Below are 26,138 nucleotides of genomic sequence, written 5' to 3'. Positions count from 1 at the left end.
GATTCGCGCAGTCGTTATTGCAAAAGATGTCACCAAAGGCAATCGCTTCGTTAGCGGCACGGTGCCTGGGCTCGGTGGCAGCTCTACATGGAGGCACCAGCAGCCCAGCCAGGCCGCCGCCGGCACCGGTGCGCCACAGCCCAAGGAGTCGGCGGCCGCCCTGCAATGCCCCTGTCGTTGCATATTCCACCCGCCTCATATCCTCCCCATGTCTGACTCACTACCCCAAATGACACTGCAGTGGACGTGCTTATTACTATCGCTTTTGGAAGAACCAAGGCGCAGTATTCTAGTGTCGAACCGGTACTGCAAATTGGGATTAAGCAAAAATTTATTGTGTGGTCGAGCGACAGCTTCGGCTCGCTCTTCCTACATGATCGCTTCTTGTGCGGAATAATTCCTAGCTCGCCGATGGCTTCAGAGTTGGTCTTCTCGAAGTTTTGCTTTCGCACTGCATTCCGCAATCTTTTCGTTATGAGTTGTGTGCTTCGGTTTCCCGACTTTCTTGTGTTTAGTGCGTTTGGCTTCTCTTAACCCTTAGCCACCGCTTGCCGAAATTTCCACACTATCATCTGTCGATCTGCAGAGCTCGATGAAGGCATCGCGGCCGTTCCTGAGCTCGTGGAACGGTCGAATCTGTAGTTGTTTCCAGATCTCTCCCACACAACGGCCTCCCAGAAGCTTGGATTACAGAAGTACGCCACTACTCCCAGCCGGAGATTCACGATTGAAAGCAGAATGACATGAGCTACACGCAGCTCCGATTTTTTTTTTGTGTCTGACCTACTTTGAAAGACTTTGTAGTCGATTTACTTACTACTATCGCTGTTGGAAACCAGGTGATAACCGCACAGTATTCTAGAGACGATGAGGTAATGAAAATTTAGAATAAGTAAAACAGTATCAAAAGAAGTTGTGTGGTGGAGCAGCACATGCAATTCACGCTTCCTAGATATTCGTTACTGCATAGAATAATTCTTTTGTCTGCGGCGTCTTCAGTATCCGTCTTCTGGAAATTTTGCTTGCAGTATATTGTGCAATCTTTTCGTTACGAGTTGGTGCCTGGTTTCCCGATGTTCTTTTGTTTAGTGCATTCGCCTTCTCTTAACCCTGAGAAACCACATACCGAAACTGAGGCACTGCCGGCTGTTCATAAGCAGTGCTCGATGCAGTTATTTCGCTTTTTATTCGTTGCCTTTAATATTCTTCTCATGAGTGGTGAGTGCTGCCTGCAGAAAGCGTTTATCTTGCGAATTCACGTGAAAGTTTGTGTTCCCTGTGAGGCGCACTACTTGGGATTAACTTGACTGCTCCAGCCAGGTGGCTCGTTGGTCTAGGGGTATGATTCCTGCTTTGGGTGCAGGAGGTCCCGGGTTCAAATCCCGGACGAGCCCTGCCATTTTGACCGTGCTGAAGAGTAGGTGGAACTCAGCCCCGGTTGCAGCTCCTCAATGAAGAGTAGACGCCTGTTATAGCACGTGGATATAACAAGAATGCGGCACCAGTAAAGTACGTAGGTGGAATTCGGTAGAAAAGCAGACGGTAATTTTGCATGCAACGGAAAACAAGGTTGTCTTTGCGGGATATGTGCACCGTGAGTGGAGATTCAGCTTAATTGTGCGACAGTCTACCCTCATCTTACTAGCGACGGCAACAACCAAGGGGTGGCATGTAAGATTGAGCGTGGCTAAGAGTTTCTCATTATTAGTTAGCATCACACTTTGACAGAGCTGTGACAAGGCGAGTAGGGTGAGCTCAGGAAAGCCAGTAGCAAGCGCACTTGAAGTAGCCCAGAAGAACCGGATTATAAATTTTGCCAGCCATAATGGAGCTAGGGGCGTTCTCAGTTACCAAATACCGGTGCAATAAGAGAGCAACAGTATTTGACCGTAAAATGACGCCCTATCCGTCTAGCATACGACATTGCTTGTCTCTGCATACGCGGACGTGAGGTCATCTCGGAAATGAAATCCGAAATATAGATTAAAATTGTTGTGTTCCCGCCCGGGATCGAACCGGGGACCTTCTGCGTGTAAAGCAGACGTGATAACCGCTACACCACGGAAACGACGGTTCTTTTCATGTACCACCCGGAGACTCGTAATAGCAACAGTTTGTCTTCTGTGTTAGCAAGGGCATCGGCTACGAGCTCCCTCCGATTCGTGAAGTTCCTGTAGTAAAAGACGTCGATGGAAACAATCCAACCGCGACAGACAGGGAGAACGCTGGCTGAGCTGCAGCCCTACATGGTGAGACCATCAAAGGTGGCGTCATTCACATGCAGTGCGTTTTGGGAACGAATAGGCTCGTTGGTCTAGGGGTATGATTCCTGCTTCGGGTGCAGGAGGTCCCGGGTTCAAATCCCAGACGAGCCCTTGCGTTTTGTACAACGGTGCGTAACAAATCGCATGGCGGCGGCTGTTTCGCGCATTTCCAGGCCTCCAAGTCAGCGCTAAAATCCGACAACCAGTTCTGAAACCGTTTCATGTTTCATTTGAGCCATGTGCACCCTGCTGATGGAACGTTTGAAGTTGATTTAAATGGTCACAGTAGAGATCGTAGCAAGTGTCTTGCTGAGTGCGACGAAAACGGGTTTCCGCCCGCAATCGAGCCGGGGACCTTCTGCGTGTTAGGCACGGCGCCTGGGCTCGGCGGCAGCTGCTGCTCTTTCCTTCCTTACGAGATACCGTCGATTCGCGCAGTCGTTATTGCAAAAGATGTCACCAAAGGCAATCGCTTCGTTAGCGGCACGGTGCCTGGGCTCGGTGGCAGCTCTACATGGAGGCACCAGCAGCCCAGCCAGGCCGCCGCCGGCACCGGTGCGCCACAGCCCAAGGAGTCGGCGGCCGCCCTGCAATGCCCCTGTCGTTGCATATTCCACCCGCCTCATATCCTCCCCATGTCTGACTCACTACCCCAAATGACACTGCAGTGGACGTGCTTATTACTATCGCTTTTGGAAGAACCAAGGCGCAGTATTCTAGTGTCGAACCGGTACTGCAAATTGGGATTAAGCAAAAATTTATTGTGTGGTCGAGCGACAGCTTCGGCTCGCTCTTCCTACATGATCGCTTCTTGTGCGGAATAATTCCTAGCTCGCCGATGGCTTCAGAGTTGGTCTTCTCGAAGTTTTGCTTTCGCACTGCATTCCGCAATCTTTTCGTTATGAGTTGTGTGCTTCGGTTTCCCGACTTTCTTGTGTTTAGTGCGTTTGGCTTCTCTTAACCCTTAGCCACCGCTTGCCGAAATTTCCACACTATCATCTGTCGATCTGCAGAGCTCGATGAAGGCATCGCGGCCGTTCCTGAGCTCGTGGAACGGTCGAATCTGTAGTTGTTTCCAGATCTCTCCCACACAACGGCCTCCCAGAAGCTTGGATTACAGAAGTACGCCACTACTCCCAGCCGGAGATTCACGATTGAAAGCAGAATGACATGAGCTACACGCAGCTCCGATTTTTTTTTTGTGTCTGACCTACTTTGAAAGACTTTGTAGTCGATTTACTTACTACTATCGCTGTTGGAAACCAGGTGATAACCGCACAGTATTCTAGAGACGATGAGGTAATGAAAATTTAGAATAAGTAAAACAGTATCAAAAGAAGTTGTGTGGTGGAGCAGCACATGCAATTCACGCTTCCTAGATATTCGTTACTGCATAGAATAATTCTTTTGTCTGCGGCGTCTTCAGTATCCGTCTTCTGGAAATTTTGCTTGCAGTATATTGTGCAATCTTTTCGTTACGAGTTGGTGCCTGGTTTCCCGATGTTCTTTTGTTTAGTGCATTCGCCTTCTCTTAACCCTGAGAAACCACATACCGAAACTGAGGCACTGCCGGCTGTTCATAAGCAGTGCTCGATGCAGTTATTTCGCTTTTTATTCGTTGCCTTTAATATTCTTCTCATGAGTGGTGAGTGCTGCCTGCAGAAAGCGTTTATCTTGCGAATTCACGTGAAAGTTTGTGTTCCCTGTGAGGCGCACTACTTGGGATTAACTTGACTGCTCCAGCCAGGTGGCTCGTTGGTCTAGGGGTATGATTCCTGCTTTGGGTGCAGGAGGTCCCGGGTTCAAATCCCGGACGAGCCCTGCCATTTTGACCGTGCTGAAGAGTAGGTGGAACTCAGCCCCGGTTGCAGCTCCTCAATGAAGAGTAGACGCCTGTTATAGCACGTGGATATAACAAGAATGCGGCACCAGTAAAGTACGTAGGTGGAATTCGGTAGAAAAGCAGACGGTAATTTTGCATGCAACGGAAAACAAGGTTGTCTTTGCGGGATATGTGCACCGTGAGTGGAGATTCAGCTTAATTGTGCGACAGTCTACCCTCATCTTACTAGCGACGGCAACAACCAAGGGGTGGCATGTAAGATTGAGCGTGGCTAAGAGTTTCTCATTATTAGTTAGCATCACACTTTGACAGAGCTGTGACAAGGCGAGTAGGGTGAGCTCAGGAAAGCCAGTAGCAAGCGCACTTGAAGTAGCCCAGAAGAACCGGATTATAAATTTTGCCAGCCATAATGGAGCTAGGGGCGTTCTCAGTTACCAAATACCGGTGCAATAAGAGAGCAACAGTATTTGACCGTAAAATGACGCCCTATCCGTCTAGCATACGACATTGCTTGTCTCTGCATACGCGGACGTGAGGTCATCTCGGAAATGAAATCCGAAATATAGATTAAAATTGTTGTGTTCCCGCCCGGGATCGAACCGGGGACCTTCTGCGTGTAAAGCAGACGTGATAACCTCTACACCACGGAAACGACGGTTCTTTTCATGTACCACCCGGAGACTCGTAATAGCAACAGTTTGTCTTCTGTGTTAGCAAGGGCATCGGCTACGAGCTCCCTCCGATTCGTGAAGTTCCTGTAGTAAAAGACGTCGATGGAAACAATCCAACCGCGACAGACAGGGAGAACGCTGGCTGAGCTGCAGCCCTACATGGTGAGACCATCAAAGGTGGCGTCATTCACATGCAGTGCGTTTTCGGAACGAATAGGCTCGTTGGTCTAGGGGTATGATTCCTGCTTCGGGTGCAGGAGGTCCCGGGTTCAAATCCCAGACGAGCCCTTGCGTTTTGTACAACGGTGCGTAACAAATCGCATGGCGGCGGCTGTTTCGCGCATTTCCAGGCCTCCAAGTCAGCGCTAAAATCCGACAACCAGTTCTGAAACCGTTTCATGTTTCATTTGAGCCATGTGCACCCTGCTGATGGAACGTTTGAAGTTGATTTAAATGGTCACAGTAGAGATCGTAGCAAGTGTCTTGCTGAGTGCGACGAAAACGGGTTTCCGCCCGCAATCGAGCCGGGGACCTTCTGCGTGTTAGGCACGGCGCCTGGGCTCGGCGGCAGCTGCTGCTCTTTCCTTCCTTACGAGATACAGTCGATTCGCGCAGTCGTTATTGCAAAAGATGTCACCAAAGGCAATCGCTTCGTTAGCGGCACGGTGCCTGGGCTCGGCGGCAGCTCTACATGGAGGCACCAGCAGCCCAGCCAGGCCGCCGCCGGCACCGGTGCGCCACAGCCCAAGGAGTCGGCGGCCGCCCTGCAATGCCCCTGTCGTTGCATATTCCACCCGCCTCATATCCTCCCCATGTCTGACTCACTACCCCAAATGACACTGCAGTGGACGTGCTTATTACTATCGCTTTTGGAAGAACCAAGGCGCAGTATTCTAGTGTCGAACCGGTACTGCAAATTGGGATTAAGCAAAAATTTATTGTGTGGTCGAGCGACAGCTTCGGCTCGCTCTTCCTACATGATCGCTTCTTGTGCGGAATAATTCCTAGCTCGCCGATGGCTTCAGAGTTGGTCTTCTCGAAGTTTTGCTTTCGCACTGCATTCCGCAATCTTTTCGTTATGAGTTGTGTGCTTCGGTTTCCCGACTTTCTTGTGTTTAGTGCGTTTGGCTTCTCTTAACCCTTAGCCACCGCTTGCCGAAATTTCCACACTATCATCTGTCGATCTGCAGAGCTCGATGAAGGCATCGCGGCCGTTCCTGAGCTCGTGGAACGGTCGAATCTGTAGTTGTTTCCAGATCTCTCCCACACAACGGCCTCCCAGAAGCTTGGATTACAGAAGTACGCCACTACTCCCAGCCGGAGATTCACGATTGAAAGCAGAATGACATGAGCTACACGCAGCTCCGATTTTTTTTTTTTGTGTCTGACCTACTTTGAAAGACTTTGTAGTCGATTTACTTACTACTATCGCTGTTGGAAACCAGGTGATAACCGCACAGTATTCTAGAGACGATGAGGTAATGAAAATTTAGAATAAGTAAAACAGTATCAAAAGAAGTTGTGTGGTGGAGCAGCACATGCAATTCACGCTTCCTAGATATTCGTTACTGCATAGAATAATTCTTTTGTCTGCGGCGTCTTCAGTATCCGTCTTCTGGAAATTTTGCTTGCAGTATATTGTGCAATCTTTTCGTTACGAGTTGGTGCCTGGTTTCCCGATGTTCTTTTGTTTAGTGCATTCGCCTTCTCTTAACCCTGAGAAACCACATACCGAAACTGAGGCACTGCCGGCTGTTCATAAGCAGTGCTCGATGCAGTTATTTCGCTTTTTATTCGTTGCCTTTAATATTCTTCTCATGAGTGGTGAGTGCTGCCTGCAGAAAGCGTTTATCTTGCGAATTCACGTGAAAGTTTGTGTTCCCTGTGAGGCGCACTACTTGGGATTAACTTGACTGCTCCAGCCAGGTGGCTCGTTGGTCTAGGGGTATGATTCCTGCTTTGGGTGCAGGAGGTCCCGGGTTCAAATCCCGGACGAGCCCTGCCATTTTGACCGTGCTGAAGAGTAGGTGGAACTCAGCCCCGGTTGCAGCTCCTCAATGAAGAGTAGACGCCTGTTATAGCACGTGGATATAACAAGAATGCGGCACCAGTAAAGTACGTAGGTGGAATTCGGTAGAAAAGCAGACGGTAATTTTGCATGCAACGGAAAACAAGGTTGTCTTTGCGGGATATGTGCACCGTGAGTGGAGATTCAGCTTAATTGTGCGACAGTCTACCCTCATCTTACTAGCGACGGCAACAACCAAGGGGTGGCATGTAAGATTGAGCGTGGCTAAGAGTTTCTCATTATTAGTTAGCATCACACTTTGACAGAGCTGTGACAAGGCGAGTAGGGTGAGCTCAGGAAAGCCAGTAGCAAGCGCACTTGAAGTAGCCCAGAAGAACCGGATTATAAATTTTGCCAGCCATAATGGAGCTAGGGGCGTTCTCAGTTACCAAATACCGGTGCAATAAGAGAGCAACAGTATTTGACCGTAAAATGACGCCCTATCCGTCTAGCATACGACATTGCTTGTCTCTGCATACGCGGACGTGAGGTCATCTCGGAAATGAAATCCGAAATATAGATTAAAATTGTTGTGTTCCCGCCCGGGATCGAACCGGGGACCTTCTGCGTGTAAAGCAGACGTGATAACCGCTACACCACGGAAACGACGGTTCTTTTCATGTACCACCCGGAGACTCGTAATAGCAACAGTTTGTCTTCTGTGTTAGCAAGGGCATCGGCTACGAGCTCCCTCCGATTCGTGAAGTTCCTGTAGTAAAAGACGTCGATGGAAACAATCCAACCGCGACAGACAGGGAGAACGCTGGCTGAGCTGCAGCCCTACATGGTGAGACCATCAAAGGTGGCGTCATTCACATGCAGTGCGTTTTCGAAACGAATAGGCTCGTTGGTCTAGGGGTATGATTCCTGCTTCGGGTGCAGGAGGTCCCGGGTTCAAATCCCGGACGAGCCCTTGCGTTTTGTACAACGGTGCGGTAACAAATCGCATGGCGGCGGCTGTTTCGCGCATTTCCAGGCCTCCAAGTCAGCGCTAAAATCCGACAACCAGTTCTGAAACCGTTTCATGTTTCATTTGAGCCATGTGCACCCTGCTGATGGAACGTTTGAAGTTGATTTAAATGGTCACAGTAGAGATCGTAGCAAGTGTCTTGCTGAGTGCGACGAAAACGGGTTTCCGCCCGCAATCGAGCCGGGGACCTTCTGCGTGTTAGGCACGGCGCCTGGGCTCGGCGGCAGCTGCTGCTCTTTCCTTCCTTACGAGATACAGTCGATTCGCGCAGTCGTTATTGCAAAAGATGTCACCAAAGGCAATCGCTTCGTTAGCGGCACGGTGCCTGGGCTCGGCGGCAGCTCTACATGGAGGCACCAGCAGCCCAGCCAGGCCGCCGCCGGCACCGGTGCGCCACAGCCCAAGGAGTCGGCGGCCGCCCTGCAATGCCCCTGTCGTTGCATATTCCACCCGCCTCATATCCTCCCCATGTCTGACTCACTACCCCAAATGACACTGCAGTGGACGTGCTTATTACTATCGCTTTTGGAAGAACCAAGGCGCAGTATTCTAGTGTCGAACCGGTACTGCAAATTGGGATTAAGCAAAAATTTATTGTGTGGTCGAGCGACAGCTTCGGCTCGCTCTTCCTACATGATCGCTTCTTGTGCGGAATAATTCCTAGCTCGCCGATGGCTTCAGAGTTGGTCTTCTCGAAGTTTTGCTTTCGCACTGCATTCCGCAATCTTTTCGTTATGAGTTGTGTGCTTCGGTTTCCCGACTTTCTTGTGTTTAGTGCGTTTGGCTTCTCTTAACCCTTAGCCACCGCTTGCCGAAATTTCCACACTATCATCTGTCGATCTGCAGAGCTCGATAAAGGCATCGCGGCCGTTCCTGAGCTCGTGGAACGGTCGAATCTGTAGTTGTTTCCAGATCTCTCCCACACAACGGCCTCCCAGAAGCTTGGATTACAGAAGTACGCCACTACTCCCAGCCGGAGATTCACGATTGAAAGCAGAATGACATGAGCTACACGCAGCTCCGATTTTTTTTTTGTGTCTGACCTACTTTGAAAGACTTTGTAGTCGATTTACTGTTGGAAACCAGGTGATAACCGCACAGTATTCTAGAGACGATGAGGTAATGAAAATTTAGAATAAGTAAAACAGTATCAAAAGAAGTTGTGTGGTGGAGCAGCACATGCAATTCACGCTTCCTAGATATTCGTTACTGCATAGAATAATTCTTTTGTCTGCGGCGTCTTCAGTATCCGTCTTCTGGAAATTTTGCTTGCAGTATATTGTGCAATCTTTTCGTTACGAGTTGGTGCCTGGTTTCCCGATGTTCTTTTGTTTAGTGCATTCGCCTTCTCTTAACCCTGAGAAACCACATACCGAAACTGAGGCACTGCCGGCTGTTCATAAGCAGTGCTCGATGCAGTTATTTCGCTTTTTATTCGTTGCCTTTAATATTCTTCTCATGAGTGGTGAGTGCTGCCTGCAGAAAGCGTTTATCTTGCGAATTCACGTGAAAGTTTGTGTTCCCTGTGAGGCGCACTACTTGGGATTAACTTGACTGCTCCAGCCAGGTGGCTCGTTGGTCTAGGGGTATGATTCCTGCTTTGGGTGCAGGAGGTCCCGGGTTCAAATCCCGGACGAGCCCTGCCATTTTGACCGTGCTGAAGAGTAGGTGGAACTCAGCCCCGGTTGCAGCTCCTCAATGAAGAGTAGACGCCTGTTATAGCACGTGGATATAACAAGAATGCGGCACCAGTAAAGTACGTAGGTGGAATTCGGTAGAAAAGCAGACGGTAATTTTGCATGCAACGGAAAACAAGGTTGTCTTTGCGGGATATGTGCACCGTGAGTGGAGATTCAGCTTAATTGTGCGACAGTCTACCCTCATCTTACTAGCGACGGCAACAACCAAGTGGTGGCATGTAAGATTGAGCGTGGCTAAGAGTTTCTCATTATTAGTTAGCATCACACTTTGACAGAGCTGTGACAAGGCGAGTAGGGTGAGCTCAGGAAAGCCAGTAGCAAGCGCACTTGAAGTAGCCCAGAAGAACCGGATTATAAATTTTGCCAGCCATAATGGAGCTAGGGGCGTTCTCAGTTACCAAATACCGGTGCAATAAGAGAGCAACAGTATTTGACCGTAAAATGACGCCCTATCCGTCTAGCATACGACATTGCTTGTCTCTGCATACGCGGACGTGAGGTCATCTCGGAAATGAAATCCGAAATATAGATTAAAATTGTTGTGTTCCCGCCCGGGATCGAACCGGGGACCTTCTGCGTGTAAAGCAGACGTGATAACCGCTACACCACGGAAACGACGGTTCTTTTCATGTACCACCCGGAGACTCGTAATAGCAACAGTTTGTCTTCTGTGTTAGCAAGGGCATCGGCTACGAGCTCCCTCCGATTCGTGAAGTTCCTGTAGTAAAAGACGTCGATGGAAACAATCCAACCGCGACAGACAGGGAGAACGCTGGCTGAGCTGCAGCCCTACATGGTGAGACCATCAAAGGTGGCGTCATTCACATGCAGTGCGTTTTCGAAACGAATAGGCTCGTTGGTCTAGGGGTATGATTCCTGCTTCGGGTGCAGGAGGTCCCGGGTTCAAATCCCGGACGAGCCCTTGCGTTTTGTACAACGGTGCGGTAACAAATCGCATGGCGGCGGCTGTTTCGCGCATTTTCAGGCCTCCAAGTCAGCGCTAAAATCCGACAACCAGTTCTGAAACCGTTTCATGTTTCATTTGAGCCATGTGCACCCTGCTGATGGAACGTTTGAAGTTGATTTAAATGGTCACAGTAGAGATCGTAGCAAGTGTCTTGCTGAGTGCGACGAAAACGGGTTTCCGCCCGCAATCGAGCCGGGGACCTTCTGCGTGTTAGGCACGGCGCCTGGGCTCGGCGGCAGCTGCTGCTCTTTCCTTCCTTACGAGATACAGTCGATTCGCGCAGTCGTTATTGCAAAAGATGTCACCAAAGGCAATCGCTTCGTTAGCGGCACGGTGCCTGGGCTCGGCGGCAGCTCTACATGGAGGCACCAGCAGCCCAGCCAGGCCGCCGCCGGCACCGGTGCGCCACAGCCCAAGGAGTCGGCGGCCGCCCTGCAATGCCCCTGTCGTTGCATATTCCACCCGCCTCATATCCTCCCCATGTCTGACTCACTACCCCAAATGACACTGCAGTGGACGTGCTTATTACTATCGCTTTTGGAAGAACCAAGGCGCAGTATTCTAGTGTCGAACCGGTACTGCAAATTGGGATTAAGCAAAAATTTATTGTGTGGTCGAGCGACAGCTTCGGCTCGCTCTTCCTACATGATCGCTTCTTGTGCGGAATAATTCCTAGCTCGCCGATGGCTTCAGAGTTGGTCTTCTCGAAGTTTTGCTTTCGCACTGCATTCCGCAATCTTTTCGTTATGAGTTGTGTGCTTCGGTTTCCCGACTTTCTTGTGTTTAGTGCGTTTGGCTTCTCTTAACCCTTAGCCACCGCTTGCCGAAATTTCCACACTATCATCTGTCGATCTGCAGAGCTCGATGAAGGCATCGCGGCCGTTCCTGAGCTCGTGGAACGGTCGAATCTGTAGTTGTTTCCAGATCTTTCCCACACAACGGCCTCCCAGAAGCTTGGATTACAGAAGTACGCCACTACTCCCAGCCGGAGATTCACGATTGAAAGCAGAATGACATGAGCTACACGCAGCTCCGATTTTTTTTTTGTGTCTGACCTACTTTGAAAGACTTTGTAGTCGATTTACTGTTGGAAACCAGGTGATAACCGCACAGTATTCTAGAGACGATGAGGTAATGAAAATTTAGAATAAGTAAAACAGTATCAAAAGAAGTTGTGTGGTGGAGCAGCACATGCAATTCACGCTTCCTAGATATTCGTTACTGCATAGAATAATTCTTTTGTCTGCGGCGTCTTCAGTATCCGTCTTCTGGAAATTTTGCTTGCAGTATATTGTGCAATCTTTTCGTTACGAGTTGGTGCCTGGTTTCCCGATGTTCTTTTGTTTAGTGCATTCGCCTTCTCTTAACCCTGAGAAACCACATACCGAAACTGAGGCACTGCCGGCTGTTCATAAGCAGTGCTCGATGCAGTTATTTCGCTTTTTATTCGTTGCCTTTAATATTCTTCTCATGAGTGGTGAGTGCTGCCTGCAGAAAGCGTTTATCTTGCGAATTCACGTGAAAGTTTGTGTTCCCTGTGAGGCGCACTACTTGGGATTAACTTGACTGCTCCAGCCAGGTGGCTCGTTGGTCTAGGGGTATGATTCCTGCTTTGGGTGCAGGAGGTCCCGGGTTCAAATCCCGGACGAGCCCTGCCATTTTGACCGTGCTGAAGAGTAGGTGGAACTCAGCCCCGGTTGCAGCTCCTCAATGAAGAGTAGACGCCTGTTATCGCACGTGGATATAACAAGAATGCGGCACCAGTAAAGTACGTAGGTGGAATTCGGTAGAAAAGCAGACGGTAATTTTGCATGCAACGGAAAACAAGGTTGTCTTTGCGGGATATGTGCACCGTGAGTGGAGATTCAGCTTAATTGTGCGACAGTCTACCCTCATCTTACTAGCGACGGCAACAACCAAGGGGTGGCATGTAAGATTGAGCGTGGCTAAGAGTTTCTCATTATTAGTTAGCATCACACTTTGACAGAGCTGTGACAAGGCGAGTAGGGTGAGCTCAGGAAAGCCAGTAGCAAGCGCACTTGAAGTAGCCCAGAAGAACCGGATTATAAATTTTGCCAGTTATAATGGAGCTAGGGGCGTTCTCAGTTACCAAATACCGGTGCAATAAGAGAGCAACAGTATTTGACCGTAAAATGACGCCCTATCCGTCTAGCATACGACATTGCTTGTCTCTGCATACGCGGACGTGAGGTCATCTCGGAAATGAAATCCGAAATATAGATTAAAATTGTTGTGTTCCCGCCCGGGATCGAACCGGGGACCTTCTGCGTGTAAAGCAGACGTGATAACCGCTACACCACGGAAACGACGGTTCTTTTCATGTACCACCCGGAGACTCGTAATAGCAACAGTTTGTCTTCTGTGTTAGCAAGGGCATCGGCTACGAGCTCCCTCCGATTCGTGAAGTTCCTGTAGTAAAAGACGTCGATGGAAACAATCCAACCGCGACAGACAGGGAGAACGCTGGCTGAGCTGCAGCCCTACATGGTGAGACCATCAAAGGTGGCGTCATTCACATGCAGTGCGTTTTCGGAACGAATAGGCTCGTTGGTCTAGGGGTATGATTCCTGCTTCGGGTGCAGGAGGTCCCGGGTTCAAATCCCGGACGAGCCCTTGCGTTTTGTACAACGGTGCGTAACAAATCGCATGGCGGCGGCTGTTTCGCGCATTTCCAGGCCTCCAAGTCAGCGCTAAAATCCGACAACCAGTTCTGAAACCGTTTCATGTTTCATTTGAGCCATGTGCACCCTGCTGATGGAACGTTTGAAGTTGATTTAAATGGTCACAGTAGAGATCGTAGCAAGTGTCTTGCTGAGTGCGACGAAAACGGGTTTCCGCCCGCAATCGAGCCGGGGACCTTCTGCGTGTTAGGCACGGCGCCTGGGCTCGGCGGCAGCTGCTGCTCTTTCCTTCCTTACGAGATACAGTCGATTCGCGCAGTCGTTATTGCAAAAGATGTCACCAAAGGCAATCGCTTCGTTAGCGGCACGGTGCCTGGGCTCGGCGGCAGCTCTACATGGAGGCACCAGCAGCCCAGCCAGGCCGCCGCCGGCACCGGTGCGCCACAGCCCAAGGAGTCGGCGGCCGCCCTGCAATGCCCCTGTCGTTGCATATTCCACCCGCCTCATATCCTCCCCATGTCTGACTCACTACCCCAAATGACACTGCAGTGGACGTGCTTATTACTATCGCTTTTGGAAGAACCAAGGCGCAGTATTCTAGTGTCGAACCGGTACTGCAAATTGGGATTAAGCAAAAATTTATTGTGTGGTCGAGCGACAGCTTCGGCTCGCTCTTCCTACATGATCGCTTCTTGTGCGGAATAATTCCTAGCTCGCCGATGGCTTCAGAGTTGGTCTTCTCGAAGTTTTGCTTTCGCACTGCATTCCGCAATCTTTTCGTTATGAGTTGTGTGCTTCGGTTTCCCGACTTTCTTGTGTTTAGTGCGTTTGGCTTCTCTTAACCCTTAGCCACCGCTTGCCGAAATTTCCACACTATCATCTGTCGATCTGCAGAGCTCGATGAAGGCATCGCGGCCGTTCCTGAGCTCGTGGAACGGTCGAATCTGTAGTTGTTTCCAGATCTCTCCCACACAACGGCCTCCCAGAAGCTTGGATTACAGAAGTACGCCACTACTCCCAGCCGGAGATTCACGATTGAAAGCAGAATGACATGAGCTACACGCAGCTCCGATTTTTTTTTTGTGTCTGACCTACTTTGAAAGACTTTGTAGTCGATTTACTTACTACTATCGCTGTTGGAAACCAGGTGATAACCGCACAGTATTCTAGAGACGATGAGGTAATGAAAATTTAGAATAAGTAAAACAGTATCAAAAGAAGTTGTGTGGTGGAGCAGCACATGCAATTCACGCTTCCTAGATATTCGTTACTGCATAGAATAATTCTTTTGTCTGCGGCGTCTTCAGTATCCGTCTTCTGGAAATTTTGCTTGCAGTATATTGTGCAATCTTTTCGTTACGAGTTGGTGCCTGGTTTCCCGATGTTCTTTTGTTTAGTGCATTCGCCTTCTCTTAACCCTGAGAAACCACATACCGAAACTGAGGCACTGCCGGCTGTTCATAAGCAGTGCTCGATGCAGTTATTTCGCTTTTTATTCGTTGCCTTTAATATTCTTCTCATCAGTGGTGAGTGCTGCCTGCAGAAAGCGTTTATCTTGCGAATTCACGTGAAAGTTTGTGTTCCCTGTGAGGCGCACTACTTGGGATTAACTTGACTGCTCCAGCCAGGTGGCTCGTTGGTCTAGGGGTATGATTCCTGCTTTGGGTGCAGGAGGTCCCGGGTTCAAATCCCGGACGAGCCCTGCCATTTTGACCGTGCTGAAGAGTAGGTGGAACTCAGCCCCGGTTGCAGCTCCTCAATGAAGAGTAGACGCCTGTTATAGCACGTGGATATAACAAGAATGCGGCACCAGTAAAGTACGTAGGTGGAATTCGGTAGAAAAGCAGACGGTAATTTTGCATGCAACGGAAAACAAGGTTGTCTTTGCGGGATATGTGCACCGTGAGTGGAGATTCAGCTTAATTGTGCGACAGTCTACCCTCATCTTACTAGCGACGGCAACAACCAAGTGGTGGCATGTAAGATTGAGCGTGGCTAAGAGTTTCTCATTATTAGTTAGCATCACACTTTGACAGAGCTGTGACAAGGCGAGTAGGGTGAGCTCAGGAAAGCCAGTAGCAAGCGCACTTGAAGTAGCCCAGAAGAACCGGATTATAAATTTTGCCAGCCATAATGGAGCTAGGGGCGTTCTCAGTTACCAAATACCGGTGCAATAAGAGAGCAACAGTATTTGACCGTAAAATGACGCCCTATCCGTCTAGCATACGACATTGCTTGTCTCTGCATACGCGGACGTGAGGTCATCTCGGAAATGAAATCCGAAATATAGATTAAAATTGTTGTGTTCCCGCCCGGGATCGAACCGGGGACCTTCTGCGTGTAAAGCAGACGTGATAACCGCTACACCACGGAAACGACGGTTCTTTTCATGTACCACCCGGAGACTCGTAATAGCAACAGTTTGTCTTCTGTGTTAGCAAGGGCATCGGCTACGAGCTCCCTCCGATTCGTGAAGTTCCTGTAGTAAAAGACGTCGATGGAAACAATCCAACCGCGACAGACAGGGAGAACGCTGGCTGAGCTGCAGCCCTACATGGTGAGACCATCAAAGGTGGCGTCATTCACATGCAGTGCGTTTTCGAAACGAATAGGCTCGTTGGTCTAGGGGTATGATTCCTGCTTCGGGTGCAGGAGGTCCCGGGTTCAAATCCCGGACGAGCCCTTGCGTTTTGTACAACGGTGCGGTAACAAATCGCATGGCGGCGGCTGTTTCGCGCATTTTCAGGCCTCCAAGTCAGCGCTAAAATCCGACAACCAGTTCTGAAACCGTTTCATGTTTCATTTGAGCCATGTGCACCCTGCTGATGGAACGTTTGAAGTTGATTTAAATGGTCACAGTAGAGATCGTAGCAAGTGTCTTGCTGAGTGCGACGAAAACGGGTTTCCGCCCGCAATCGAGCCGGGGACCTTCTGCGTGTTAGGCACGGCGCCTGGGCTCGGCGGCAGCTGCTGCTCTTTCCTTCCTTACGAGATACAGTCGATTCGCGCAGTCGTTATTGCAAAAGATGTCACCAAAGGCAATCGCTTCGTTAGCGGCACGGTGCCTGGGCTCGGCGGCAGCTCTACATGGAGGCACCAGCAGCCCAGCCAGGCCGCCGCCGGCACCGGTGCGCCACAGCCCAAGGAGTCGGCGGCCGCCCTGCAATGCCCCTGTCGTTGCATATTCCACCCGCCTCATATCCTCCCCATGTCTGACTCACTACCCCAAATGACACTGCAGTGGACGTGCTTATTACTATCGCTTTTGGAAGAACCAAGGCGCAGTATTCTAGTGTCGAACCGGTACTGCAAATTGGGATTAAGCAAAAATTTATTGTGTGGTCGAGCGACAGCTTCGGCTCGCTCTTCCTACATGATCGCTTCTTGTGCGGAATAATTCCTAGCTCGCCGATGGCTTCAGAGTTGGTCTTCTCGAAGTTTTGCTTTCGCACTGCATTCCGCAATCTTTTCGTTATGAGTTGTGTGCTTCGGTTTCCCGACTTTCTTGTGTTTAGTGCGTTTGGCTTCTCTTAACCCTTAGCCACCGCTTGCCGAAATTTCCACACTATCATCTGTCGATCTGCAGAGCTCGATGAAGGCATCGCGGCCGTTCCTGAGCTCGTGGAACGGTCGAATCTGTAGTTGTTTCCAGATCTTTCCCACACAACGGCCTCCCAGAAGCTTGGATTACAGAAGTACGCCACTACTCCCAGCCGGAGATTCACGATTGAAAGCAGAATGACATGAGCTACACGCAGCTCCGATTTTTTTTTTGTGTCTGACCTACTTTGAAAGACTTTGTAGTCGATTTACTGTTGGAAACCAGGTGATAACCGCACAGTATTCTAGAGACGATGAGGTAATGAAAATTTAGAATAAGTAAAACAGTATCAAAAGAAGTTGTGTGGTGGAGCAGCACATGCAATTCACGCTTCCTAGATATTCGTTACTGCATAGAATAATTCTTTTGTCTGCGGCGTCTTCAGTATCCGTCTTCTGGAAATTTTGCTTGCAGTATATTGTGCAATCTTTTCGTTACGAGTTGGTGCCTGGTTTCCCGATGTTCTTTTGTTTAGTGCATTCGCCTTCTCTTAACCCTGAGAAACCACATACCGAAACTGAGGCACTGCCGGCTGTTCATAAGCAGTGCTCGATGCAGTTATTTCGCTTTTTATTCGTTGCCTTTAATATTCTTCTCATGAGTGGTGAGTGCTGCCTGCAGAAAGCGTTTATCTTGCGAATTCACGTGAAAGTTTGTGTTCCCTGTGAGGCGCACTACTTGGGATTAACTTGACTGCTCCAGCCAGGTGGCTCGTTGGTCTAGGGGTATGATTCCTGCTTTGGGTGCAGGAGGTCCCGGGTTCAAATCCCGGACGAGCCCTGCCATTTTGACCGTGCTGAAGAGTAGGTGGAACTCAGCCCCGGTTGCAGCTCCTCAATGAAGAGTAGACGCCTGTTATCGCACGTGGATATAACAAGAATGCGGCACCAGTAAAGTACGTAGGTGGAATTCGGTAGAAAAGCAGACGGTAATTTTGCATGCAACGGAAAACAAGGTTGTCTTTGCGGGATATGTGCACCGTGAGTGGAGATTCAGCTTAATTGTGCGACAGTCTACCCTCATCTTACTAGCGACGGCAACAACCAAGGGGTGGCATGTAAGATTGAGCGTGGCTAAGAGTTTCTCATTATTAGTTAGCATCACACTTTGACAGAGCTGTGACAAGGCGAGTAGGGTGAGCTCAGGAAAGCCAGTAGCAAGCGCACTTGAAGTAGCCCAGAAGAACCGGATTATAAATTTTGCCAGTTATAATGGAGCTAGGGGCGTTCTCAGTTACCAAATACCGGTGCAATAAGAGAGCAACAGTATTTGACCGTAAAATGACGCCCTATCCGTCTAGCATACGACATTGCTTGTCTCTGCATACGCGGACGTGAGGTCATCTCGGAAATGAAATCCGAAATATAGATTAAAATTGTTGTGTTCCCGCCCGGGATCGAACCGGGGACCTTCTGCGTGTAAAGCAGACGTGATAACCGCTACACCACGGAAACGACGGTTCTTTTCATGTACCACCCGGAGACTCGTAATAGCAACAGTTTGTCTTCTGTGTTAGCAAGGGCATCGGCTACGAGCTCCCTCCGATTCGTGAAGTTCCTGTAGTAAAAGACGTCGATGGAAACAATCCAACCGCGACAGACAGGGAGAACGCTGGCTGAGCTGCAGCCCTACATGGTGAGACCATCAAAGGTGGCGTCATTCACATGCAGTGCGTTTTCGGAACGAATAGGCTCGTTGGTCTAGGGGTATGATTCCTGCTTCGGGTGCAGGAGGTCCCGGGTTCAAATCCCGGACGAGCCCTTGCGTTTTGTACAACGGTGCGTAACAAATCGCATGGCGGCGGCTGTTTCGCGCATTTCCAGGCCTCCAAGTCAGCGCTAAAATCCGACAACCAGTTCTGAAACCGTTTCATGTTTCATTTGAGCCATGTGCACCCTGCTGATGGAACGTTTGAAGTTGATTTAAATGGTCACAGTAGAGATCGTAGCAAGTGTCTTGCTGAGTGCGACGAAAACGGGTTTCCGCCCGCAATCGAGCCGGGGACCTTCTGCGTGTTAGGCACGGCGCCTGGGCTCGGCGGCAGCTGCTGCTCTTTCCTTCCTTACGAGATACAGTCGATTCGCGCAGTCGTTATTGCAAAAGATGTCACCAAAGGCAATCGCTTCGTTAGCGGCACGGTGCCTGGGCTCGGCGGCAGCTCTACATGGAGGCACCAGCAGCCCAGCCAGGCCGCCGCCGGCACCGGTGCGCCACAGCCCAAGGAGTCGGCGGCCGCCCTGCAATGCCCCTGTCGTTGCATATTCCACCCGCCTCATATCCTCCCCATGTCTGACTCACTACCCCAAATGACACTGCAGTGGACGTGCTTATTACTATCGCTTTTGGAAGAACCAAGGCGCAGTATTCTAGTGTCGAACCGGTACTGCAAATTGGGATTAAGCAAAAATTTATTGTGTGGTCGAGCGACAGCTTCGGCTCGCTCTTCCTACATGATCGCTTCTTGTGCGGAATAATTCCTAGCTCGCCGATGGCTTCAGAGTTGGTCTTCTCGAAGTTTTGCTTTCGCACTGCATTCCGCAATCTTTTCGTTATGAGTTGTGTGCTTCGGTTTCCCGACTTTCTTGTGTTTAGTGCGTTTGGCTTCTCTTAACCCTTAGCCACCGCTTGCCGAAATTTCCACACTATCATCTGTCGATCTGCAGAGCTCGATGAAGGCATCGCGGCCGTTCCTGAGCTCGTGGAACGGTCGAATCTGTAGTTGTTTCCAGATCTCTCCCACACAACGGCCTCCCAGAAGCTTGGATTACAGAAGTACGCCACTACTCCCAGCCGGAGATTCACGATTGAAAGCAGAATGACATGAGCTACACGCAGCTCCGATTTTTTTTTTGTGTCTGACCTACTTTGAAAGACTTTGTAGTCGATTTACTTACTACTATCGCTGTTGGAAACCAGGTGATAACCGCACAGTATTCTAGAGACGATGAGGTAATGAAAATTTAGAATAAGTAAAACAGTATCAAAAGAAGTTGTGTGGTGGAGCAGCACATGCAATTCACGCTTCCTAGATATTCGTTACTGCATAGAATAATTCTTTTGTCTGCGGCGTCTTCAGTATCCGTCTTCTGGAAATTTTGCTTGCAGTATATTGTGCAATCTTTTCGTTACGAGTTGGTGCCTGGTTTCCCGATGTTCTTTTGTTTAGTGCATTCGCCTTCTCTTAACCCTGAGAAACCACATACCGAAACTGAGGCACTGCCGGCTGTTCATAAGCAGTGCTCGATGCAGTTATTTCGCTTTTTATTCGTTGCCTTTAATATTCTTCTCATCAGTGGTGAGTGCTGCCTGCAGAAAGCGTTTATCTTGCGAATTCACGTGAAAGTTTGTGTTCCCTGTGAGGCGCACTACTTGGGATTAACTTGACTGCTCCAGCCAGGTGGCTCGTTGGTCTAGGGGTATGATTCCTGCTTTGGGTGCAGGAGGTCCCGGGTTCAAATCCCGGACGAGCCCTGCCATTTTGACCGTGCTGAAGAGTAGGTGGAACTCAGCCCCGGTTGCAGCTCCTCAATGAAGAGTAGACGCCTGTTATAGCACGTGGATATAACAAGAATGCGGCACCAGTAAAGTACGTAGGTGGAATTCGGTAGCAAAGCAGACGGTAATTTTGCATGCAACGGAAAACAAGGTTGTCTTTGCGGGATATGTGCACCGTGAGTGGAGATTCAGCTTAATTGTGCGACAGTCTACCCTCATCTTACTAGCGACGGCAACAACCAAGGGGTGGCATGTAAGATTGAGCGTGGCTAAGAGTTTCTCATTATTAGTTAGCATCACACTTTGACAGAGCTGTGACAAGGCGAGTAGGGTGAGCTCAGGAAAGCCAGTAGCAAGCGCACTTGAAGTAGCCCAGAAGAACCGGATTATAAATTTTGCCAGTTATAATGGAGCTAGGGGCGTTCTCAGTTACCAAATACCGGTGCAATAAGAGAGCAACAGTATTTGACCGTAAAATGACGCCCTATCCGTCTAGCATACGACATTGCTTGTCTCTGCATACGCGGACGTGAGGTCATCTCGGAAATGAAATCCGAAATATAGATTAAAATTGTTGTGTTCCCGCCCGGGATCGAACCGGGGACCTTCTGCGTGTAAAGCAGACGTGATAACCGCTACACCACGGAAACGACGGTTCTTTTCATGTACCACCCGGAGACTCGTAATAGCAACAGTTTGTCTTCTGTGTTAGCAAGGGCATCGGCTACGAGCTCCCTCCGATTCGTGAAGTTCCTGTAGTAAAAGACGTCGATGGAAACAATCCAACCGCGACAGACAGGGAGAACGCTGGCTGAGCTGCAGCCCTACATGGTGAGACCATCAAAGGTGGCGTCATTCACATGCAGTGCGTTTTCGGAACGAATAGGCTCGTTGGTCTAGGGGTATGATTCCTGCTTCGGGTGCAGGAGGTCCCGGGTTCAAATCCCGGACGAGCCCTTGCGTTTTGTACAACGGTGCGTAACAAATCGCATGGCGGCGGCTGTTTCGCGCATTTCCAGGCCTCCAAGTCAGCGCTAAAATCCGACAACCAGTTCTGAAACCGTTTCATGTTTCATTTGAGCCATGTGCACCCTGCTGATGGAACGTTTGAAGTTGATTTAAATGGTCACAGTAGAGATCGTAGCAAGTGTCTTGCTGAGTGCGACGAAAACGGGTTTCCGCCCGCAATCGAGCCGGGGACCTTCTGCGTGTTAGGCACGGCGCCTGGGCTCGGCGGCAGCTGCTGCTCTTTCCTTCCTTACGAGATACCGTCGATTCGCGCAGTCGTTATTGCAAAAGATGTCACCAAAGGCAATCGCTTCGTTAGCGGCACGGTGCCTGGGCTCGGCGGCAGCTCTACATGGAGGCACCAGCAGCCCAGCCAGGCCGCCGCCGGCACCGGTGCGCCACAGCCCAAGGAGTCGGCGGCCGCCCTGCAATGCCCCTGTCGTTGCATATTCCACCCGCCTCATATCCTCCCCATGTCTGACTCACTACCCCAAATGACACTGCAGTGGACGTGCTTATTACTATCGCTTTTGGAAGAACCAAGGCGCAGTATTCTAGTGTCGAACCGGTACTGCAAATTGGGATTAAGCAAAAATTTATTGTGTGGTCGAGCGACAGCTTCGGCTCGCTCTTCCTACATGATCGCTTCTTGTGCGGAATAATTCCTAGCTCGCCGATGGCTTCAGAGTTGGTCTTCTCGAAGTTTTGCTTTCGCACTGCATTCCGCAATCTTTTCGTTATGAGTTGTGTGCTTCGGTTTCCCGACTTTCTTGTGTTTAGTGCGTTTGGCTTCTCTTAACCCTTAGCCACCGCTTGCCGAAATTTCCACACTATCATCTGTCGATCTGCAGAGCTCGATGAAGGCATCGCGGCCGTTCCTGAGCTCGTGGAACGGTCGAATCTGTAGTTGTTTCCAGATCTCTCCCACACAACGGCCTCCCAGAAGCTTGGATTACAGAAGTACGCCACTACTCCCAGCCGGAGATTCACGATTGAAAGCAGAATGACATGAGCTACACGCAGCTCCGATTTTTTTTTTGTGTCTGACCTACTTTGAAAGACTTTGTAGTCGATTTACTTACTACTATCGCTGTTGGAAACCAGGTGATAACCGCACAGTATTCTAGAGACGATGAGGTAATGAAAATTTAGAATAAGTAAAACAGTATCAAAAGAAGTTGTGTGGTGGAGCAGCACATGCAATTCACGCTTCCTAGATATTCGTTACTGCATAGAATAATTCTTTTGTCTGCGGCGTCTTCAGTATCCGTCTTCTGGAAATTTTGCTTGCAGTATATTGTGCAATCTTTTCGTTACGAGTTGGTGCCTGGTTTCCCGATGTTCTTTTGTTTAGTGCATTCGCCTTCTCTTAACCCTGAGAAACCACATACCGAAACTGAGGCACTGCCGGCTGTTCATAAGCAGTGCTCGATGCAGTTATTTCGCTTTTTATTCGTTGCCTTTAATATTCTTCTCATGAGTGGTGAGTGCTGCCTGCAGAAAGCGTTTATCTTGCGAATTCACGTGAAAGTTTGTGTTCCCTGTGAGGCGCACTACTTGGGATTAACTTGACTGCTCCAGCCAGGTGGCTCGTTGGTCTAGGGGTATGATTCCTGCTTTGGGTGCAGGAGGTCCCGGGTTCAAATCCCGGACGAGCCCTGCCATTTTGACCGTGCTGAAGAGTAGGTGGAACTCAGCCCCGGTTGCAGCTCCTCAATGAAGAGTAGACGCCTGTTATCGCACGTGGATATAACAAGAATGCGGCACCAGTAAAGTACGTAGGTGGAATTCGGTAGAAAAGCAGACGGTAATTTTGCATGCAACGGAAAACAAGGTTGTCTTTGCGGGATATGTGCACCGTGAGTGGAGATTCAGCTTAATTGTGCGACAGTCTACCCTCATCTTACTAGCGACGGCAACAACCAAGGGGTGGCATGTAAGATTGAGCGTGGCTAAGAGTTTCTCATTATTAGTTAGCATCACACTTTGACAGAGCTGTGACAAGGCGAGTAGGGTGAGCTCAGGAAAGCCAGTAGCAAGCGCACTTGAAGTAGCCCTGAAGAACCGGATTATAAATTTTGCCAGCCATAATGGAGCTAGGGGCGTTCTCAGTTACCAAATACCGGTGCAATAAGAGAGCAACAGTATTTGACCGTAAAATGACGCCCTATCCGTCTAGCATACGACATTGCTTGTCTCTGCATACGCGGACGTGAGGTCATCTCGGAAATGAAATCCGAAATATAGATTAAAATTGTTGTGTTCCCGCCCGGGATCGAACCGGGGACCTTCTGCGTGTAAAGCAGACGTGATAACCGCTACACCACGGAAACGACGGTTCTTCACAGTTCCGCTTTAGACGCCGTGCAGTGTGGACGTGCCTAGTCTTCCGCTCCGCCGTAGCGTTACGTATAGTGGACTATCGTTTTTGTTTACGTGTTGTGTTGCAACTTCTGTGAGTTTTTCTCCGTCGTTGTTTCGTACCTTGTGTTACTTTCTGTCCTTATTTCAGTGTTTTTTGTGTAGCGGTTTCGACCGCATATTTTGAAAATGTCGTCCCAGGTTATTCCTCGTCAGGCTACAGTTAGTTTTGCTTTTGACAAGTCAACCCGCCATGTGCAACCTAGTTCTCTTGAGATTCATGATTGGTTGGTAGATACCTTTGGTGTTCATTCGGATCAGGTGCACACTGCTTATTTTGATACCGAACTGTATGTTTTCTTTGTTAAGTTTATGGACCCACTTCAGGTTGATAAAATTCTTTCTAAATATGGTCATCAAGTTCTCTTTCGGCATCGGGATGATTCTGTAAGTACCGTGCTGCTTTCCAATGCTTCCATCACGTATACCAATGTTCGTGTTTACAACCTTCCACCGGAGGTGGATAATGTCTATCTTAAGGAGGGTCTACAGAAGTATGGTGATGTAAAGAGCATTCGCCTTGAACGCTGGTCAAGCCAACATCGCCTGCAATGTTACAGTGGTATTCGTTCAGTCGAAATGCACGTTAAGCAGAATATTCCATCTCACCTGCAGATCGGTGGATATCGTGTCCATGTAACATATAGTGGTCAGGTGGGCACCTGTTTTTTGTGCAATGAAAGTGGTCACGTGCGTACCGACTGTCCGCGGAGAGTTTTTGTTTTAAAAAATTCTCTCGAACAGCGTCGCAAGTTAACGGTCGCTGACCTCGTTGCAGGTGGTTCTGCTCTTGGTGTAGCACAGTCCAGTGGTAGTAGCGCCCCTCCACAGGTTTTGCACACCCCTGATACAGAATTTCCTCCTTTGCGTGCTAAATCTGATGTTGTTCCGTCTGTCCCTCAGGTGGGTGTGCCACTTTTGAATAATAAGAGGCGTCGCCCACACGATGGAAATAGTACGGATGAGGATCTCCCTGAGATGCCCCAGTCCGAGCGACCGGCATCCTCCGAGCCACTGTGTACTGTAGCTGCTCCCTGCCCTCCTGAGGTAGCGGTTCCGGTGGCGGCTGCTGGCGCCCCTCCGGCCTCCGACGCAGCTTCTCTCGAGTCGGGTCGTCGGTCGGGCCTGTTGGCGCCGTCTTCCGAACCGACTTCGATGTCACAACAAGTGGAGCCGCGACAACTTCCTGCTTCGCTGCCCCATACCTCTGCCAGCGGAGCTGCTCCGCTTCCTTCCAACTCTGCGGCCTCGGACCTTCCTGCTCACGTTTCGCCTCCGTGCAGTCCATGTTTGCCGGAAGCTAGTGCAGGTGTTGACCATTCCGTTTTGTCGGATGTTTCCCCCGCGACCCCGGATCCCGCATGTGGACCGGCGCGGGTGGTGTCGGATACAGAACTTGACCCTCCTACGTCACCGGCGGCTGAAGTTTCCTTGCCCGTCAGCCGACGCAAGTTACGCGTTCAGCCGAACGTTAATGCTGTTCGTAAAAAACCGAAACGTAAGGGATCCGCGGAACGGGGTAGCAGTCCCCCTCCCTCGGATGCCTTTGTCACCCCTGCTATGGACTGTGACGCTGGTGCGTCGGTGTAGGTGATTTGTTTTCTCGCTTTTCTCTCTATGGTTCAATCATACACCTTTCTTACCTTAAATGTTAACCGTATTGAGTCCGACGTTCGCATTGCCTCTTTGCGGCAGTTTATTTACGACGCCTGTGCGGACGTAGTGTTTTTGCAGGAAGTGTTGTTTTCTGATCTCTCTCTACCTGGATTTCAAACTGTTTTTAATGTCGCGCCGGAATATTCAACAGGAACTGCTCTTTTCTTTCGAGAGGGCATTCCTATTACTGACATTGAATTCCTTGACTCTGGCCGTGGGATTGGTTGTCGTCTTTTTGATCTCCGCCTCGTTGTTTTGTATGCCCCCTCTGGTTCGGGTCACACTGTGGCTCGATCGCGCTTTTATAAAGAAGAGCTTATTTATCTTTTGCGCCAGAGTCCTCGGAGTCTCCTGCTCGGAGGCGATTTTAATTGTGTTTTACGCCCTGCAGACCAGTCCCCCAATTTTAATTATTGCCGTGATTTACATGACTTAGTTCGTACGATGCATCTGCGTGATGTTTGGGAACACAAATATCCAACCCTGGTGAAATATACGTTTTTTACCGCGTCCTCATGCAGTAGACTCGACAGATTCTATTTATCTGATTTTTTATGTGATAAAATTCTTTCTGTCGATGTTATTCCTACTAGTTTTTCTGACCATTGTGCTTTTACTGCAACTGTAAATCTTAGTCGCCAACCTGCAAAACTTTATCGTTCCCAGTGGATGTTAAATGTTTCCCACCTTGCCGACAGTGCTATGGATGATGTTATAAGTGGCGTGTGGGAGCGATGTCTTCGCTCTGTCCCGCGATACCCCTCCTTGCTGGTTTGGTGGACTGCGTTTGCCAAGCCCAAGATTCGTCAGACTTTGATTTTCTACTGTGCTG

The 26,138-nt window shown here is 49.6% G+C and overlaps 26 non-coding genes across 26 annotated transcripts; 17 read left to right on the top strand and 9 right to left on the bottom strand.

Moving 5' to 3' along the window:
* Positions 1 to 1,322: 1,322 nt before the first annotated feature.
* On the top strand, positions 1,323 to 1,394 carry Trnap-ugg. The gene has a single exon. It is a non-coding gene; the product is annotated as a tRNA-Pro (tRNA).
* Positions 1,395 to 1,995: 601 nt separating this feature from the next.
* Trnav-uac lies at positions 1,996 to 2,068 on the bottom strand. Its single transcript has one exon. It is a non-coding gene; the product is annotated as a tRNA-Val (tRNA).
* A 235-nt stretch (positions 2,069 to 2,303) lies between these two features.
* On the top strand, positions 2,304 to 2,375 carry Trnap-cgg. The gene has a single exon. It is a non-coding gene; the product is annotated as a tRNA-Pro (tRNA).
* Positions 2,376 to 4,013: 1,638 nt separating this feature from the next.
* Positions 4,014 to 4,085, top strand: Trnap-ugg. The gene has a single exon. It is a non-coding gene; the product is annotated as a tRNA-Pro (tRNA).
* Positions 4,086 to 4,686: 601 nt separating this feature from the next.
* On the bottom strand, positions 4,687 to 4,759 carry Trnav-uac. Its single transcript has one exon. It is a non-coding gene; the product is annotated as a tRNA-Val (tRNA).
* A 235-nt stretch (positions 4,760 to 4,994) lies between these two features.
* Positions 4,995 to 5,066, top strand: Trnap-cgg. The gene has a single exon. It is a non-coding gene; the product is annotated as a tRNA-Pro (tRNA).
* A 1,640-nt stretch (positions 5,067 to 6,706) lies between these two features.
* On the top strand, positions 6,707 to 6,778 carry Trnap-ugg. The gene has a single exon. It is a non-coding gene; the product is annotated as a tRNA-Pro (tRNA).
* A 601-nt stretch (positions 6,779 to 7,379) lies between these two features.
* Positions 7,380 to 7,452, bottom strand: Trnav-uac. Its single transcript has one exon. It is a non-coding gene; the product is annotated as a tRNA-Val (tRNA).
* Positions 7,453 to 7,687: 235 nt separating this feature from the next.
* Trnap-cgg lies at positions 7,688 to 7,759 on the top strand. Its single transcript has one exon. It is a non-coding gene; the product is annotated as a tRNA-Pro (tRNA).
* A 1,626-nt stretch (positions 7,760 to 9,385) lies between these two features.
* On the top strand, positions 9,386 to 9,457 carry Trnap-ugg. Its single transcript has one exon. It is a non-coding gene; the product is annotated as a tRNA-Pro (tRNA).
* A 601-nt stretch (positions 9,458 to 10,058) lies between these two features.
* Positions 10,059 to 10,131, bottom strand: Trnav-uac. Its single transcript has one exon. It is a non-coding gene; the product is annotated as a tRNA-Val (tRNA).
* A 235-nt stretch (positions 10,132 to 10,366) lies between these two features.
* On the top strand, positions 10,367 to 10,438 carry Trnap-cgg. The gene has a single exon. It is a non-coding gene; the product is annotated as a tRNA-Pro (tRNA).
* Positions 10,439 to 12,064: 1,626 nt separating this feature from the next.
* Trnap-ugg lies at positions 12,065 to 12,136 on the top strand. Its single transcript has one exon. It is a non-coding gene; the product is annotated as a tRNA-Pro (tRNA).
* Positions 12,137 to 12,737: 601 nt separating this feature from the next.
* Positions 12,738 to 12,810, bottom strand: Trnav-uac. The gene has a single exon. It is a non-coding gene; the product is annotated as a tRNA-Val (tRNA).
* A 235-nt stretch (positions 12,811 to 13,045) lies between these two features.
* On the top strand, positions 13,046 to 13,117 carry Trnap-cgg. Its single transcript has one exon. It is a non-coding gene; the product is annotated as a tRNA-Pro (tRNA).
* Positions 13,118 to 14,755: 1,638 nt separating this feature from the next.
* Positions 14,756 to 14,827, top strand: Trnap-ugg. The gene has a single exon. It is a non-coding gene; the product is annotated as a tRNA-Pro (tRNA).
* A 601-nt stretch (positions 14,828 to 15,428) lies between these two features.
* Positions 15,429 to 15,501, bottom strand: Trnav-uac. The gene has a single exon. It is a non-coding gene; the product is annotated as a tRNA-Val (tRNA).
* Positions 15,502 to 15,736: 235 nt separating this feature from the next.
* Positions 15,737 to 15,808, top strand: Trnap-cgg. The gene has a single exon. It is a non-coding gene; the product is annotated as a tRNA-Pro (tRNA).
* Positions 15,809 to 17,434: 1,626 nt separating this feature from the next.
* On the top strand, positions 17,435 to 17,506 carry Trnap-ugg. The gene has a single exon. It is a non-coding gene; the product is annotated as a tRNA-Pro (tRNA).
* A 601-nt stretch (positions 17,507 to 18,107) lies between these two features.
* Positions 18,108 to 18,180, bottom strand: Trnav-uac. The gene has a single exon. It is a non-coding gene; the product is annotated as a tRNA-Val (tRNA).
* Positions 18,181 to 18,415: 235 nt separating this feature from the next.
* Trnap-cgg lies at positions 18,416 to 18,487 on the top strand. The gene has a single exon. It is a non-coding gene; the product is annotated as a tRNA-Pro (tRNA).
* Positions 18,488 to 20,125: 1,638 nt separating this feature from the next.
* Positions 20,126 to 20,197, top strand: Trnap-ugg. Its single transcript has one exon. It is a non-coding gene; the product is annotated as a tRNA-Pro (tRNA).
* A 601-nt stretch (positions 20,198 to 20,798) lies between these two features.
* Trnav-uac lies at positions 20,799 to 20,871 on the bottom strand. Its single transcript has one exon. It is a non-coding gene; the product is annotated as a tRNA-Val (tRNA).
* A 235-nt stretch (positions 20,872 to 21,106) lies between these two features.
* Trnap-cgg lies at positions 21,107 to 21,178 on the top strand. The gene has a single exon. It is a non-coding gene; the product is annotated as a tRNA-Pro (tRNA).
* Positions 21,179 to 22,816: 1,638 nt separating this feature from the next.
* On the top strand, positions 22,817 to 22,888 carry Trnap-ugg. The gene has a single exon. It is a non-coding gene; the product is annotated as a tRNA-Pro (tRNA).
* A 601-nt stretch (positions 22,889 to 23,489) lies between these two features.
* Positions 23,490 to 23,562, bottom strand: Trnav-uac. The gene has a single exon. It is a non-coding gene; the product is annotated as a tRNA-Val (tRNA).
* Between the last annotated feature and the right edge of the window lie 2,576 nt (positions 23,563 to 26,138).

Source organism: Schistocerca piceifrons, chromosome 2 (genome assembly GCF_021461385.2).
Source record: "Schistocerca piceifrons isolate TAMUIC-IGC-003096 chromosome 2, iqSchPice1.1, whole genome shotgun sequence".
In the NCBI taxonomy this organism is placed as follows: Eukaryota; Metazoa; Arthropoda; class Insecta; order Orthoptera; family Acrididae; genus Schistocerca; species Schistocerca piceifrons.
This window is presented reverse-complemented; position numbering and strand designations above follow the sequence as displayed.